We start from the raw sequence: 12,195 nt of genomic DNA, 5'->3' as shown, positions 1-12,195 counted from the left end.
TTAACTCGTGGCTGGAGCAAAACTTTTGCATGGGTCTATGGGCAGCAGTAAAGGACTAGGTCTCCCCGTCGGGGAATCGAACCCCGGTCTTCCGCGTGACAGGCGGAGATACTGTCCACTATACTAACGAGGAGTTGCAGAGATAGGTAGTTGCCCCCGATCAGCGCCCCCCGACCAGGAACGGCCTCATGCATCATTTTAGGTCATCGCTTCACAGAAGCCAGTGAAGCCAAACAAATCATCTAATACCATTTAAATATGAACTGTCTGTGTAAAACGGGTTACATTATTAAATTAGAGAGCTTGCTTTTTTAATAAAGAGCCTGGTAGGTCAGGTCAAAAAGTTCATGCGTTTTTTTCCAGTGCCGGGCCCAAACAAAGAGAGTTTCGGTTCCTGCCAGCTGCTAATGTGTTGCCAGCATTTTTGCTGACCGCACAAGGCGGCATCCAGTCTATGCGCGACCACCTGCGTTGGTGGTATAGTGGTGAGCATAGCTGCCTTCCAAGCATTTGACCCGGGTTTGATTCCCGGCCAACGCATTGCCTTTTGCTCAAGATCGTTAAAAAAGTCGTCCGGGGCCCCTGGCCAACTCCTCCTTTAACTCGTGGCTGGAGCAAAACTTTTGCATGGGTCTTTGGGCAGCAGTAAAGGCAGAGATGGGGGACTCAAGTCACATGACTTGACTCGAGTCAGACTGCTAATGTGTTGCCAGCATTCTTGCTGACCGCACAAGGCGGCATCCAGTCTACGCCCAACCGCCTGCGTTGGTGGTATAGTGGTGAGCATAGCTGCCTTCCAAGCAGTTGACCCGGGTTCGATTCCCGGCCAACGCATTGCCTTTTGCTCAAGCTGTCATTAAAACAGTCGTCCGGGGCCCCTGGCCAACTCCTCATTTAACTCGTGGCTGGAGCAAAACTTTTGCATGGGTCTTTGGGCAGCAGTAAAGGACTAGGTCTCCCCGTCGGGGAATCGAACCCCGGTCTTCCGCGTGACAGGCGGAGATACTGTCCACTATACTAACGAGGAGTTGCAGAGATAGGTAGTCGCCCCCAATCAGCGCCCCCCGACCAGGAACGGCCTCATGCATCATTTTAGGTCATCGCTTCACAGAAGCCAGTGAAGCCAAACAAATCATCTAATACCATTTAAATATGAAGTGTCTGTGTAAAACGGGTTACGTTATTAAATTAGAGAGCTTGCTTTTTTAATAAAGAGCCTGGTAGGTCCGGTCAAAAAGTTCATGCGTTTTTGTCCAGTGCCGGGCCCAAACAAAGAGAGTTTCGGTTCCTGCCAGCTGCTAATGTGTTGCCAGCATTCTTGCTGACCGTACAAGGCGGCATCCAGTCTATGCCCAACCGCCTATGTTGGTGGTATAGTGGTGAGCATAGCTGCCTTCCAAGCAGTTGACCCGGGTTCGATTCCCGGCCAACGCATCGCCTTTTGCTCAAGCTGTCGTTGAAACAGTCGTCCGGGGCCCCTGGCCAACTCCTCATTTAACTCGTGGCTGGAGCAAAACTTTTGCATGGGTCTTTGGGCAGCAGTAAAGGACTAGGTCTCCCCGTCGGGGAATCGAACCCCGGTCTTCGACCCGGGTTCGATTCCCGGCCAACGCATCACCTTTTGCTCAAGCTGTCGTTGAAACAGTCGTCCGGGGCCCCTGGCCAACTCCTCATTTAACTCGTGGCTGGAGCAAAACTTTTGCATGGGTCTTTGGGCAGCAGTAAAGGACTAGGTCTCCCCGTCGGGGAATCGAACCCCGGTCTTACGCGTGACAGGCAGAGATACTGTCCACTATACTAACGAGGAGTAGCAGAGACAGGTATTCACCCCCGATCAGCGCCCCCGAACAGGAACGGCCTCATGTGTCATTTTAGGTCATCGCTTCACAGAAGCCAGTGAAGCCAAACAAATCATCTAATACCATTTAAATATGAAGTGTCTGTGTAAAACGGGTTACATTATTAAATTAGAGAGCTTGCTTTTTTAATAAAGAGCCTGGTAGGTCCGGTCAAAAAGTTCATGCGTTTTTTTCCAGTGCCGGGCCCAAACAAAGAGAGTTTCGGTTCCTGCCAGCTGCTAATGTGTTGCCAGCAATCTTGCTGACCGCACAAGGCGGCATCCAGTCTATGCGCGACCACCTGCGTTGGTGGTATAGTGGTGAGCATAGCTGCCTTCCAAGCAGTTGACCCGGGTTTGATTCCCGGCCAACGCATCACCTTTTGCTCAAGCTGTCGTTGAAACAGTCGTCCGGGGCCCCTGGCCAACTCCTCATTTAACTCGTGGCTGGAGCAAAACTTTTGCATGGGTCTTTGGGCAGCAGTAAAGGACTAGGTCTCCCCGTCGGGGAATCGAACCCCGGTCTTCCGCGTGACAGGCGGAGATACTGTCCACTACACTAACGAGGAGTTGCAGAGACAGGTATTCACCCCCGATCAGCGCCCCCGAAAAGGAACGGCCTCATGTGTCATTTTAGGTCATCGCTTCACAGAAGCCAGTGAAGCCAAACAAATCATCTAATACCATTTAAATATGAAGTGTCTGTGTAAAACGGGTTACGTTATTAAATTAGAGAGCTTGCTTTTTTAATAAAGAGCCTGGTAGGTCCGGTCAAAAAGTTCATGCGTTTTTTTCCAGTGCCGGGCCCAAACAAAGAGAGTTTCGGTTCCTGCCAGCTGCTAATGTGTTGCCAGCATTCTTGCTGACCGTACAAGGCGGCATCCAGTCTATGCCCAACTGCCTGCGTTGGTGGTATAGTGGTGAGCATAGCTGCCTTCCAAGCAGTTGACCCGGGTTCGATTCCCGGCCAACGCATTGCCATTTGCTCAAGCTGTCGTTGAAATAGTCGTCCGGGGCCCCTGGACAACTCCTCATTTAACTCGTGGCTGGAGCAAAACTTTTGCATGGGTCTTTGGGCAGCAGTAAAGGACTAGGTCTCCCCGTCGGGGAATCGAACCCCGGTCTTCCGCGTGACAGGCGGAGATACTGTCCACTATACTAACGAGGAGTAGCAGAGACAGGTATTCACCCCCGATCAGCGCCCCCGAACAGGAACGGCCTCATTTGTCATTTTAGGTCATCGCTTCACAGAAGCCAGTGAAGCCAAACAAATCATCTAATACCATTTAAATATGAAGTGTCTGTGTAAAACGGGTTACGTTATTAAATTAGAGAGCTTGCTTTTTTAATAAAGAGCCTGGTAGGTCAGGTCAAAAAGTTCATGCGTTTTTTTCCCTTGCCGGGCCCAAACAAAGAGAGTTTCGGTTCCTGCCAGCTGCTAATGTGTTGCCAGCATTTTTGCTGACCGCACAAGGCGGCATCCAGTCTATGCCCGACCACCTGTGTTGGTGGTATAGTGGTGAGCATAGCTGCCTTCCAAGCAGTTGACCCGGGTTTGATTCCCGGCCAACGCATTGCCTTTTGCTCAAGCTCGTTAAAACAGTCGTCCGGGGCCCCTGGCCAACTCCTCCTTTAACTCGTGGCTGGAGCAAAACTTTTGCATGGGTCTTTGGGCAGCAGTAAAGGACTAGGTCTCCCCGTCGGGGAATCGAACCCCGGTCTTCCGCGTGACAGGCGGAGATACTGTCCACTATACTAACGAGGAGTTGCAGAGACAGGTATTCACCCCCGATCAGCGCCCCCGAACAGGAACGGCCTCATGTGTCATTTTAGGTCATCGCTTCACAGAAGCCAGTGAAACCAAACAAATCAACGCATCACCTTTTGCTCAAAATGTCGTTGAAACAGTCGTCCGGGGCCCCTGGCCAACTCCTCATTTAACTCGTGGCTGGAGCAAAACTTTTGCATGGGTCTTTGGGCAGCAGTAAAGGACTAGGTCTCCCCGTCGGGGAATCGAACCCCGGTCTTCCGCGTGACAGGCGGAGATACTGTCCACTATACTAACGAGGAGTTGCAGAGACAGGTATTCACCCCCGATCACCGCCCCCGAACAGAAACGGCCTCATGTGTCATTTTAGGTCATCGCTTCACAGAAGCCAGTGAAGCCAAACAAATCATCTAATACCATTTAAATATGAAGTGTCTGTGTAAAACGGGTTACATTATTAAATTAGAGAGCTTGCTTTTTTAATAAAGAGCCTGGTAGGTCAGGTCAAAAAGTTCATGCGTTTTTTTCCAGTGCCGGGCCCAAACAAAGAGAGTTTCGGTTCCTGCCAGCTGCTAATGTGTTGCCAGCATTCTTGCTGACCGCACAAGGCGGCATCCAGTCTATGCGCGACCACCTGCGTTGGTGGTATAGTGGTGAGCATAGCTGCCTTCCAAGCAGTTGACCCGGGTTCGATTCCCGGCCAACGCATCACCTTTTGCTCAAGCTGTCGTTGAAACAGTCGTCCGGGGCCCCTGGCCAACTCCTCATTTAACTCGTGGCTGGAGCAAAACTTTTGCATGGGTCTTTGGGCAGCAGTAAAGGACTAGGTCTCCCCGTCGGGGAATCGAACCCCGGTCTTCCGCGTGACAGGCGGAGATACTGTCCACTATACTAACGAGGAGTTGCAGAGATAGGTAGTCGCCCCCGATCAGCGCCCCCGAACAGGAACGGCCTCATGTGTCATTTTAGGTCATCGCTTCACAGAAGCCAGTGAAGCCAAACAAATCATCTAATACCATTTAAATATGAAGTGTCTGTGTAAAACGGGTTACATTATTAAATTAGAGAGCTTTCTTTTTTAATAAAGAGCCTGGTAGGTCAGGTCAAAGGGTTCATGCGTTTTTTTCCAGTGCCGGGCCCAAACAAAGAGAGTTTCGGTTCCTGCCAGCTGCTAATGTGTTGCCAGCATTTTTGCTGACCGCACAAGGCGGCATCCAGTCTATGCGCGACCACCTGCGTTGGTGGTATAGTGGTGAGCATAGCTGCCTTCCAAGCAGTTGACCCGGGTTCGATTCCCGGCCAACGCATCACCTTTTGCTCAAGCTGTCGTTGAAACAGTCGTCCGGGGCCCCTGGCCAACTCCTCATTTAACTCGTGGCTGGAGCAAAACTTTTGCATGGGTCTTTGGGCAGCAGTAAAGGACTAGGTCTCCCCGTCGGGGAATCGAACCCCGGTCTTCCGCGTGACAGGCGGAGATACTGTCCACTATACTAACGAGGAGTTGCAGAGATAGGTAGTCGCCCCCGATCAGCGCCCCCGAACAGGAACGGCCTCATGTGTCATTTTAGGTCATCGCTTCACAGAAGCCAGTGAAGCCAAACAAATCATCTAATACCATTTAAATATGAAGTGTCTGTGTAAAACGGGTTACATTATTAAATTAGAGAGCTTTCTTTTTTAATAAAGAGCCTGGTAGGTCAGGTCAAAGGGTTCATGCGTTTTTTTCCAGTGCCGGGCCCAAACAAAGAGAGTTTCGGTTCCTGCCAGCTGCTAATGTGTTGCCAGCATTTTTGCTGACCGCACAAGGCGGCATCCAGTCTATGCGCGACCACCTGCGTTGGTGGTATAGTGGTGAGCATAGCTGCCTTCCAAGCAGTTGACCCGGGTTCGATTCCCGGCCAACGCATCGCCTTTTGCTCAAGCTGTCGTTGAAACAGTCGTCCGGGGCCCCTGGCCAACTCCTCATTTAACTCGTGGCTGGAGCAAAACTTTTGCATGGGTCTTTGGGCAGCAGTAAAGGACTAGGTCTCCCCGTCGGGGAATCGAACCCCGGTCTTCCGCGTGACAGGCGGAGATACTGTCCACTATACTAACGAGGAGTTGCAGAGATAGGTAGTCGCCCCCGATCAGCGCCCCCCGACCAGGAACGGCCTCATGCGTCATTTTAGGTCATCGCTTCACAGACGCCAGTGAAGCCAAACAAATCATCTAATACCATTTAAATATGAAGTGTCTGTGTAAAACGGGTTACGTTATTAAATAAGAGAGCTTGCTTTTTTAATAAAGAGCCTGGTAGGTCCGGTCAAAAAGTTCATGCGTTTTTTTCCAGTGCCGGGCCCAAACAAAGAGAGTTTCGGTTCCTGCCAGCTGCTAATGTGTTGCCAGCATTCTTGCTGACCGCACAAGACGGCATCCAGTCTATGCCCAACTGCCTGCGATGGTGGTATAGTGGTGAGCATAGCTGCCTTCCAAGCAGTTGACCCGGGTTCGATTCCCGGCCAACGCATCACCTTTTGCTCAAGCTGTCGTTGAAACAGTCGTCCGGGGCCCCTGGCCAACTCCTCATTTAACTCGTGGCTGGAGCAAAACTTTTGCATGGGTCTTTGGGCAGCAGTAAAGGACTAGGTCTCCCCGTCGGGGAATCGAACCCCGGTCTTCCGCGTGACAGGCAGAGATACTGTCCACTATACTAACGAGGAGTAGCAGAGACAGGTATTCACCCCCGATCAGCGCCCCCGAACAGGAACGGCCTCATGTGTCATTTTAGGTCATCGCTTCACAGAAGCCAGTGAAGCCAAACAAATCATCTAATACCATTTAAATATGAAGTGTCTGTGTAAAACGGGTTACATTATTAAATTAGAGAGCTTGCTTTTTTAATAAAGAGCCTGGTAGGTCAGGTCAAAAAAATATTTGCGTTTTTTTCCAGTGCCGGCCCAAACAAAGAGAGTTTCGGTTCCTGCCAGCTGCTAATGTGTTGCCAGCATTCTTGCTGACCGCACAAGGCGGCATCCAGTCTATGCCCAACTGCCTGCGTTGGTGGTATAGTGGTGAGCATAGCTGCCTTCCAAGCATTTGACCCGGGTTTGATTCCCGGCCAACGCATTGCCTTTTGCTCAAGATCGTTAAAAAAGTCGTCCGGGGCCCCTGGCCAACTCCTCCTTTAACTCGTGGCTGGAGCAAAACTTTTGCATGGGTCTTTGGGCAGCAGTAAAGGCAGAGATGGGGGACTCAAGTCACATGACTTGACTCGAGTCAGACTGCTAATGTGTTGCCAGCATTCTTGCTGACCGCACAAGGCGGCATCCAGTCTACGCCCAACCGCCTGCGTTGGTGGTATAGTGGTGAGCATAGCTGCCTTCCAAGCAGTTGACCCGGGTTCGATTCCCGGCCAACGCATTGCCTTTTGCTCAAGCTGTCGTTAAAACAGTCGTCCGGGGCCCCTGGCCAACTCCTCCTTTAACTCGTGGCTGGAGCAAAACTTTTGCATGGGTCTTTGGGCAGCAGTAAAGGCAGAGATGGGGGACTCGAGTCACATGACTTGAATCGAGTCAGACTGCTAATGTGTTGCCAGCATTCTTGCTGACCGCACAAGGCGGCATCCAGTCTATGCCCAACTGCCTGCGTTGGTGGTATAGTGGTGAGCATAGCTGCCTTCCAAGCAGTTGACCCGGGTTCGATTCCCGGCCAACGCATTGCCTTTTGCTCAAGCTGTCGTTAAAACAGTCGTCCGGGGCCCCTGGCCAACTCCTCATTTAACTCGTGGCTGGAGCAAAACTTTTGCATGGGTCTATGGGCAGCAGTAAAGGACTAGGTCTCCCCGTCGGGGAATCGAACCCCGGTCTTCCGCGTGACAGGCGGAGATACTGTCCACTATACTAACGAGGAGTTGCAGAGATAGGTAGTTGCCCCCGATCAGCGCCCCCCGACCAGGAACGGCCTCATGCATCATTTTAGGTCATCGCTTCACAGAAGCCAGTGAAGCCAAACAAATCATCTAATACCATTTAAATATGAACTGTCTGTGTAAAACGGGTTACATTATTAAATTAGAGAGCTTGCTTTTTTAATAAAGAGCCTGGTAGGTCAGGTCAAAAAGTTCATGCGTTTTTTTCCAGTGCCGGGCCCAAACAAAGAGAGTTTCGGTTCCTGCCAGCTGCTAATGTGTTGCCAGCATTTTTGCTGACCGCACAAGGCGGCATCCAGTCTATGCGCGACCACCTGCGTTGGTGGTATAGTGGTGAGCATAGCTGCCTTCCAAGCATTTGACCCGGGTTTGATTCCCGGCCAACGCATTGCCTTTTGCTCAAGATCGTTAAAAAAGTCGTCCGGGGCCCCTGGCCAACTCCTCCTTTAACTCGTGGCTGGAGCAAAACTTTTGCATGGGTCTTTGGGCAGCAGTAAAGGCAGAGATGGGGGACTCAAGTCACATGACTTGACTCGAGTCAGACTGCTAATGTGTTGCCAGCATTCTTGCTGACCGCACAAGGCGGCATCCAGTCTACGCCCAACCGCCTGCGTTGGTGGTATAGTGGTGAGCATAGCTGCCTTCCAAGCAGTTGACCCGGGTTCGATTCCCGGCCAACGCATTGCCTTTTGCTCAAGCTGTCATTAAAACAGTCGTCCGGGGCCCCTGGCCAACTCCTCATTTAACTCGTGGCTGGAGCAAAACTTTTGCATGGGTCTTTGGGCAGCAGTAAAGGACTAGGTCTCCCCGTCGGGGAATCGAACCCCGGTCTTCCGCGTGACAGGCGGAGATACTGTCCACTATACTAACGAGGAGTTGCAGAGATAGGTAGTCGCCCCCAATCAGCGCCCCCCGACCAGGAACGGCCTCATGCATCATTTTAGGTCATCGCTTCACAGAAGCCAGTGAAGCCAAACAAATCATCTAATACCATTTAAATATGAAGTGTCTGTGTAAAACGGGTTACGTTATTAAATTAGAGAGCTTGCTTTTTTAATAAAGAGCCTGGTAGGTCCGGTCAAAAAGTTCATGCGTTTTTGTCCAGTGCCGGGCCCAAACAAAGAGAGTTTCGGTTCCTGCCAGCTGCTAATGTGTTGCCAGCATTCTTGCTGACCGTACAAGGCGGCATCCAGTCTATGCCCAACCGCCTATGTTGGTGGTATAGTGGTGAGCATAGCTGCCTTCCAAGCAGTTGACCCGGGTTCGATTCCCGGCCAACGCATCGCCTTTTGCTCAAGCTGTCGTTGAAACAGTCGTCCGGGGCCCCTGGCCAACTCCTCATTTAACTCGTGGCTGGAGCAAAACTTTTGCATGGGTCTTTGGGCAGCAGTAAAGGACTAGGTCTCCCCGTCGGGGAATCGAACCCCGGTCTTCGACCCGGGTTCGATTCCCGGCCAACGCATCACCTTTTGCTCAAGCTGTCGTTGAAACAGTCGTCCGGGGCCCCTGGCCAACTCCTCATTTAACTCGTGGCTGGAGCAAAACTTTTGCATGGGTCTTTGGGCAGCAGTAAAGGACTAGGTCTCCCCGTCGGGGAATCGAACCCCGGTCTTACGCGTGACAGGCAGAGATACTGTCCACTATACTAACGAGGAGTAGCAGAGACAGGTATTCACCCCCGATCAGCGCCCCCGAACAGGAACGGCCTCATGTGTCATTTTAGGTCATCGCTTCACAGAAGCCAGTGAAGCCAAACAAATCATCTAATACCATTTAAATATGAAGTGTCTGTGTAAAACGGGTTACATTATTAAATTAGAGAGCTTGCTTTTTTAATAAAGAGCCTGGTAGGTCCGGTCAAAAAGTTCATGCGTTTTTTTCCAGTGCCGGGCCCAAACAAAGAGAGTTTCGGTTCCTGCCAGCTGCTAATGTGTTGCCAGCAATCTTGCTGACCGCACAAGGCGGCATCCAGTCTATGCGCGACCACCTGCGTTGGTGGTATAGTGGTGAGCATAGCTGCCTTCCAAGCAGTTGACCCGGGTTTGATTCCCGGCCAACGCATCACCTTTTGCTCAAGCTGTCGTTGAAACAGTCGTCCGGGGCCCCTGGCCAACTCCTCATTTAACTCGTGGCTGGAGCAAAACTTTTGCATGGGTCTTTGGGCAGCAGTAAAGGACTAGGTCTCCCCGTCGGGGAATCGAACCCCGGTCTTCCGCGTGACAGGCGGAGATACTGTCCACTACACTAACGAGGAGTTGCAGAGACAGGTATTCACCCCCGATCAGCGCCCCCGAAAAGGAACGGCCTCATGTGTCATTTTAGGTCATCGCTTCACAGAAGCCAGTGAAGCCAAACAAATCATCTAATACCATTTAAATATGAAGTGTCTGTGTAAAACGGGTTACGTTATTAAATTAGAGAGCTTGCTTTTTTAATAAAGAGCCTGGTAGGTCCGGTCAAAAAGTTCATGCGTTTTTTTCCAGTGCCGGGCCCAAACAAAGAGAGTTTCGGTTCCTGCCAGCTGCTAATGTGTTGCCAGCATTCTTGCTGACCGTACAAGGCGGCATCCAGTCTATGCCCAACTGCCTGCGTTGGTGGTATAGTGGTGAGCATAGCTGCCTTCCAAGCAGTTGACCCGGGTTCGATTCCCGGCCAACGCATTGCCATTTGCTCAAGCTGTCGTTGAAATAGTCGTCCGGGGCCCCTGGCCAACTCCTCATTTAACTCGTGGCTGGAGCAAAACTTTTGCATGGGTCTTTGGGCAGCAGTAAAGGACTAGGCCTCCCCGTCGGGGAATCGAACCCCGGTCTTCCGCGTGACAGGCGGAGATACTGTCCACTATACTAACGAGGAGTTGCGGAGATAGGTATTCACCCCCGATCAGCGCCTCCGAACAGGAACGGCCTCATGTGTCATTTTAGGTCATCGCTTCACAGAAGCCAGTGAAGCCAAACAAATCATCTAATACCATTTAAATATGAAGTGTCTGTGTAAAACGGGTTACGTTATTAAATTAGAGAGCTTGCTTTTTTAATAATGAGCCTGGTAGGTCAGGTCAAAAAGTTCATGCGTTTTTTTCCAGTGCCGGGCCCAAACAAAGAGAGTTTCGGTTCCTGCCAGCTGCTAATGTGTTGCCAGCATTTTTGCTGACCGCACAAGGCGGCATCCAGTCTATGCCCGACCACCTGTGTTGGTGCTATAGTGGTGAGCATAGCTGCCTTCCAAGCAGTTGACCCGGGTTTGATTCCCGGCCAACGCATTGCCTTTTGCTCAAGCTCGTTAAAACAGTCGTCCGGGGCCCCTGGCCAACTCCTCCTTTGACTCGTGGCTGGAGCAAAACTTTTGCATGGGTCTTTGGGCAGCAGTAAAGGACTAGGTCTCCCCGTCGGGGAATCGAACCCCGGTCTTCCGCGTGACAGGCGGAGATACTGTCCACTATACTAACGAGGAGTTGCAGAGACAGGTATTCACCCCCGATCAGCGCCCCCGAACAGGAACGGCCTCATGTGTCATTTTAGGTCATCGCTTCACAGAAGCCAGTGAAGCCAAACAAATCATCTAATACAATTTAAATATGAAGTGTCTGTGTAAAACGGGTTACATTATTAAATTAGAGAGCTTGCTTTTTTAATAAAGAGCCTGGTAGGTCAGGTCAAAAAGTTCATGCGTTTTTTTCCAGTGCCGGGCCCAAACAAAGAGAGTTTCGGTTCCTGCCAGCTGCTAATGTGTTGCCAGCATTTTTGCTGACCGCACAAGGCGGCATCCAGTCTATGCGCGACCACCTGCGTTGGTGGTATAGTGGTGAGCATAGCTGCCTTCCAAGCAGTTGATCTGGGTTTGATTCCCGGCCAACGCATTGCCTTTTGCTCAAGCTCGTTAAAAAAGTCGTCCGGGGCCCCTGGCCAACTCCTCCTTTAACTCGTGGCTGGAGCAAAACTTTTGCATGGGTCTTTGGGCAGCAGTAAAGGCAGAGATGGGGGACTCGAGTCACATGACTTGAATCGAGTCAGACTGCTAATGTGTTGCCAGCATTCTTGCTGACCGCACAAGGCGGCATCCAGTCTATGCCCAACTGCCTGCGTTGGTGGTATAGTGGTGAGCATAGCTGCCTTCCAAGCAGTTGACCCGGGTTCGATTCCCGGCCAACGCATTGGCTTTTGCTCAAGCTGTCGTTAAAACAGTCGTCCGGGGCCCCTGGCCAACTCCTCATTTAACTCGTGGCTGGAGCAAAACTTTTGCATGTGTCTTTGGGCAGCAGAAAAGGACTAGGTCTCCCCGTCGGGGAATCGAACCCCGGTCTTCCGCGTGACAGGCGGAGATACTGTCCACTATACTAACGAGGAGTTGCAGAGATAGTTAGTCGCCCCCGATCAGCGCCCCCCGACCAGGAACGGCCTCATGCGTCATTTTAGGTCATCGCTTCACAGAAGCCAGTGAAGCCAAACAAATCATCTAATACCATTTAAATATGAATTGTCTGTGTAAAACGGGTTACGTTATTAAATTAGAGAGCTTGCTTTTTTAATAAAGAGCCTGGTAGGTCAGGTCAAAAAGTTCATGCGTTTTTTTCCAGTGCCGGGCCCAAACAAAGAGAGTTTCGGTTCCTGCCAGCTGCTAATGTGTTGCCAGCATTTTTGCTGACCGCACAAGGCGGCATCCAGTCTATGCCCGACCACCTGTGTT

General features: G+C 51.2%; 10 non-coding genes across 10 annotated transcripts; all 10 read left to right on the top strand.

The window, feature by feature from the left end:
- The first annotated feature begins 762 nt into the window (after positions 1-762).
- Positions 763-834, top strand: trnag-ucc (transfer RNA glycine (anticodon UCC)). Its single transcript has one exon. It is a non-coding gene; the product is annotated as a tRNA-Gly (tRNA).
- A 1,906-nt stretch (positions 835-2,740) lies between these two features.
- Positions 2,741-2,812, top strand: trnag-ucc (transfer RNA glycine (anticodon UCC)). Its single transcript has one exon. It is a non-coding gene; the product is annotated as a tRNA-Gly (tRNA).
- A 1,429-nt stretch (positions 2,813-4,241) lies between these two features.
- trnag-ucc (transfer RNA glycine (anticodon UCC)) lies at positions 4,242-4,313 on the top strand. The gene has a single exon. It is a non-coding gene; the product is annotated as a tRNA-Gly (tRNA).
- Positions 4,314-4,840: 527 nt separating this feature from the next.
- Positions 4,841-4,912, top strand: trnag-ucc (transfer RNA glycine (anticodon UCC)). Its single transcript has one exon. It is a non-coding gene; the product is annotated as a tRNA-Gly (tRNA).
- A 527-nt stretch (positions 4,913-5,439) lies between these two features.
- Positions 5,440-5,511, top strand: trnag-ucc (transfer RNA glycine (anticodon UCC)). The gene has a single exon. It is a non-coding gene; the product is annotated as a tRNA-Gly (tRNA).
- Positions 5,512-6,932: 1,421 nt separating this feature from the next.
- Positions 6,933-7,004, top strand: trnag-ucc (transfer RNA glycine (anticodon UCC)). The gene has a single exon. It is a non-coding gene; the product is annotated as a tRNA-Gly (tRNA).
- A 224-nt stretch (positions 7,005-7,228) lies between these two features.
- trnag-ucc (transfer RNA glycine (anticodon UCC)) lies at positions 7,229-7,300 on the top strand. Its single transcript has one exon. It is a non-coding gene; the product is annotated as a tRNA-Gly (tRNA).
- Positions 7,301-8,122: 822 nt separating this feature from the next.
- On the top strand, positions 8,123-8,194 carry trnag-ucc (transfer RNA glycine (anticodon UCC)). The gene has a single exon. It is a non-coding gene; the product is annotated as a tRNA-Gly (tRNA).
- A 1,906-nt stretch (positions 8,195-10,100) lies between these two features.
- On the top strand, positions 10,101-10,172 carry trnag-ucc (transfer RNA glycine (anticodon UCC)). The gene has a single exon. It is a non-coding gene; the product is annotated as a tRNA-Gly (tRNA).
- A 1,418-nt stretch (positions 10,173-11,590) lies between these two features.
- On the top strand, positions 11,591-11,662 carry trnag-ucc (transfer RNA glycine (anticodon UCC)). The gene has a single exon. It is a non-coding gene; the product is annotated as a tRNA-Gly (tRNA).
- The last annotated feature ends 533 nt before the right edge of the window (positions 11,663-12,195 follow it).

The sequence above is a fragment of the Rhinichthys klamathensis genome, unplaced genomic scaffold (genome assembly GCF_029890125.1).
Source record: "Rhinichthys klamathensis goyatoka isolate OS25496 unplaced genomic scaffold, OSU_Roscu_1.1 h1tg000176l_1, whole genome shotgun sequence".
Taxonomy (NCBI): domain Eukaryota; kingdom Metazoa; phylum Chordata; class Actinopteri; order Cypriniformes; family Leuciscidae; genus Rhinichthys; species Rhinichthys klamathensis.
The sequence above is the reverse complement of the archived record's forward strand: the minus strand, read 5'-3'. Positions and strand labels throughout refer to the sequence as shown.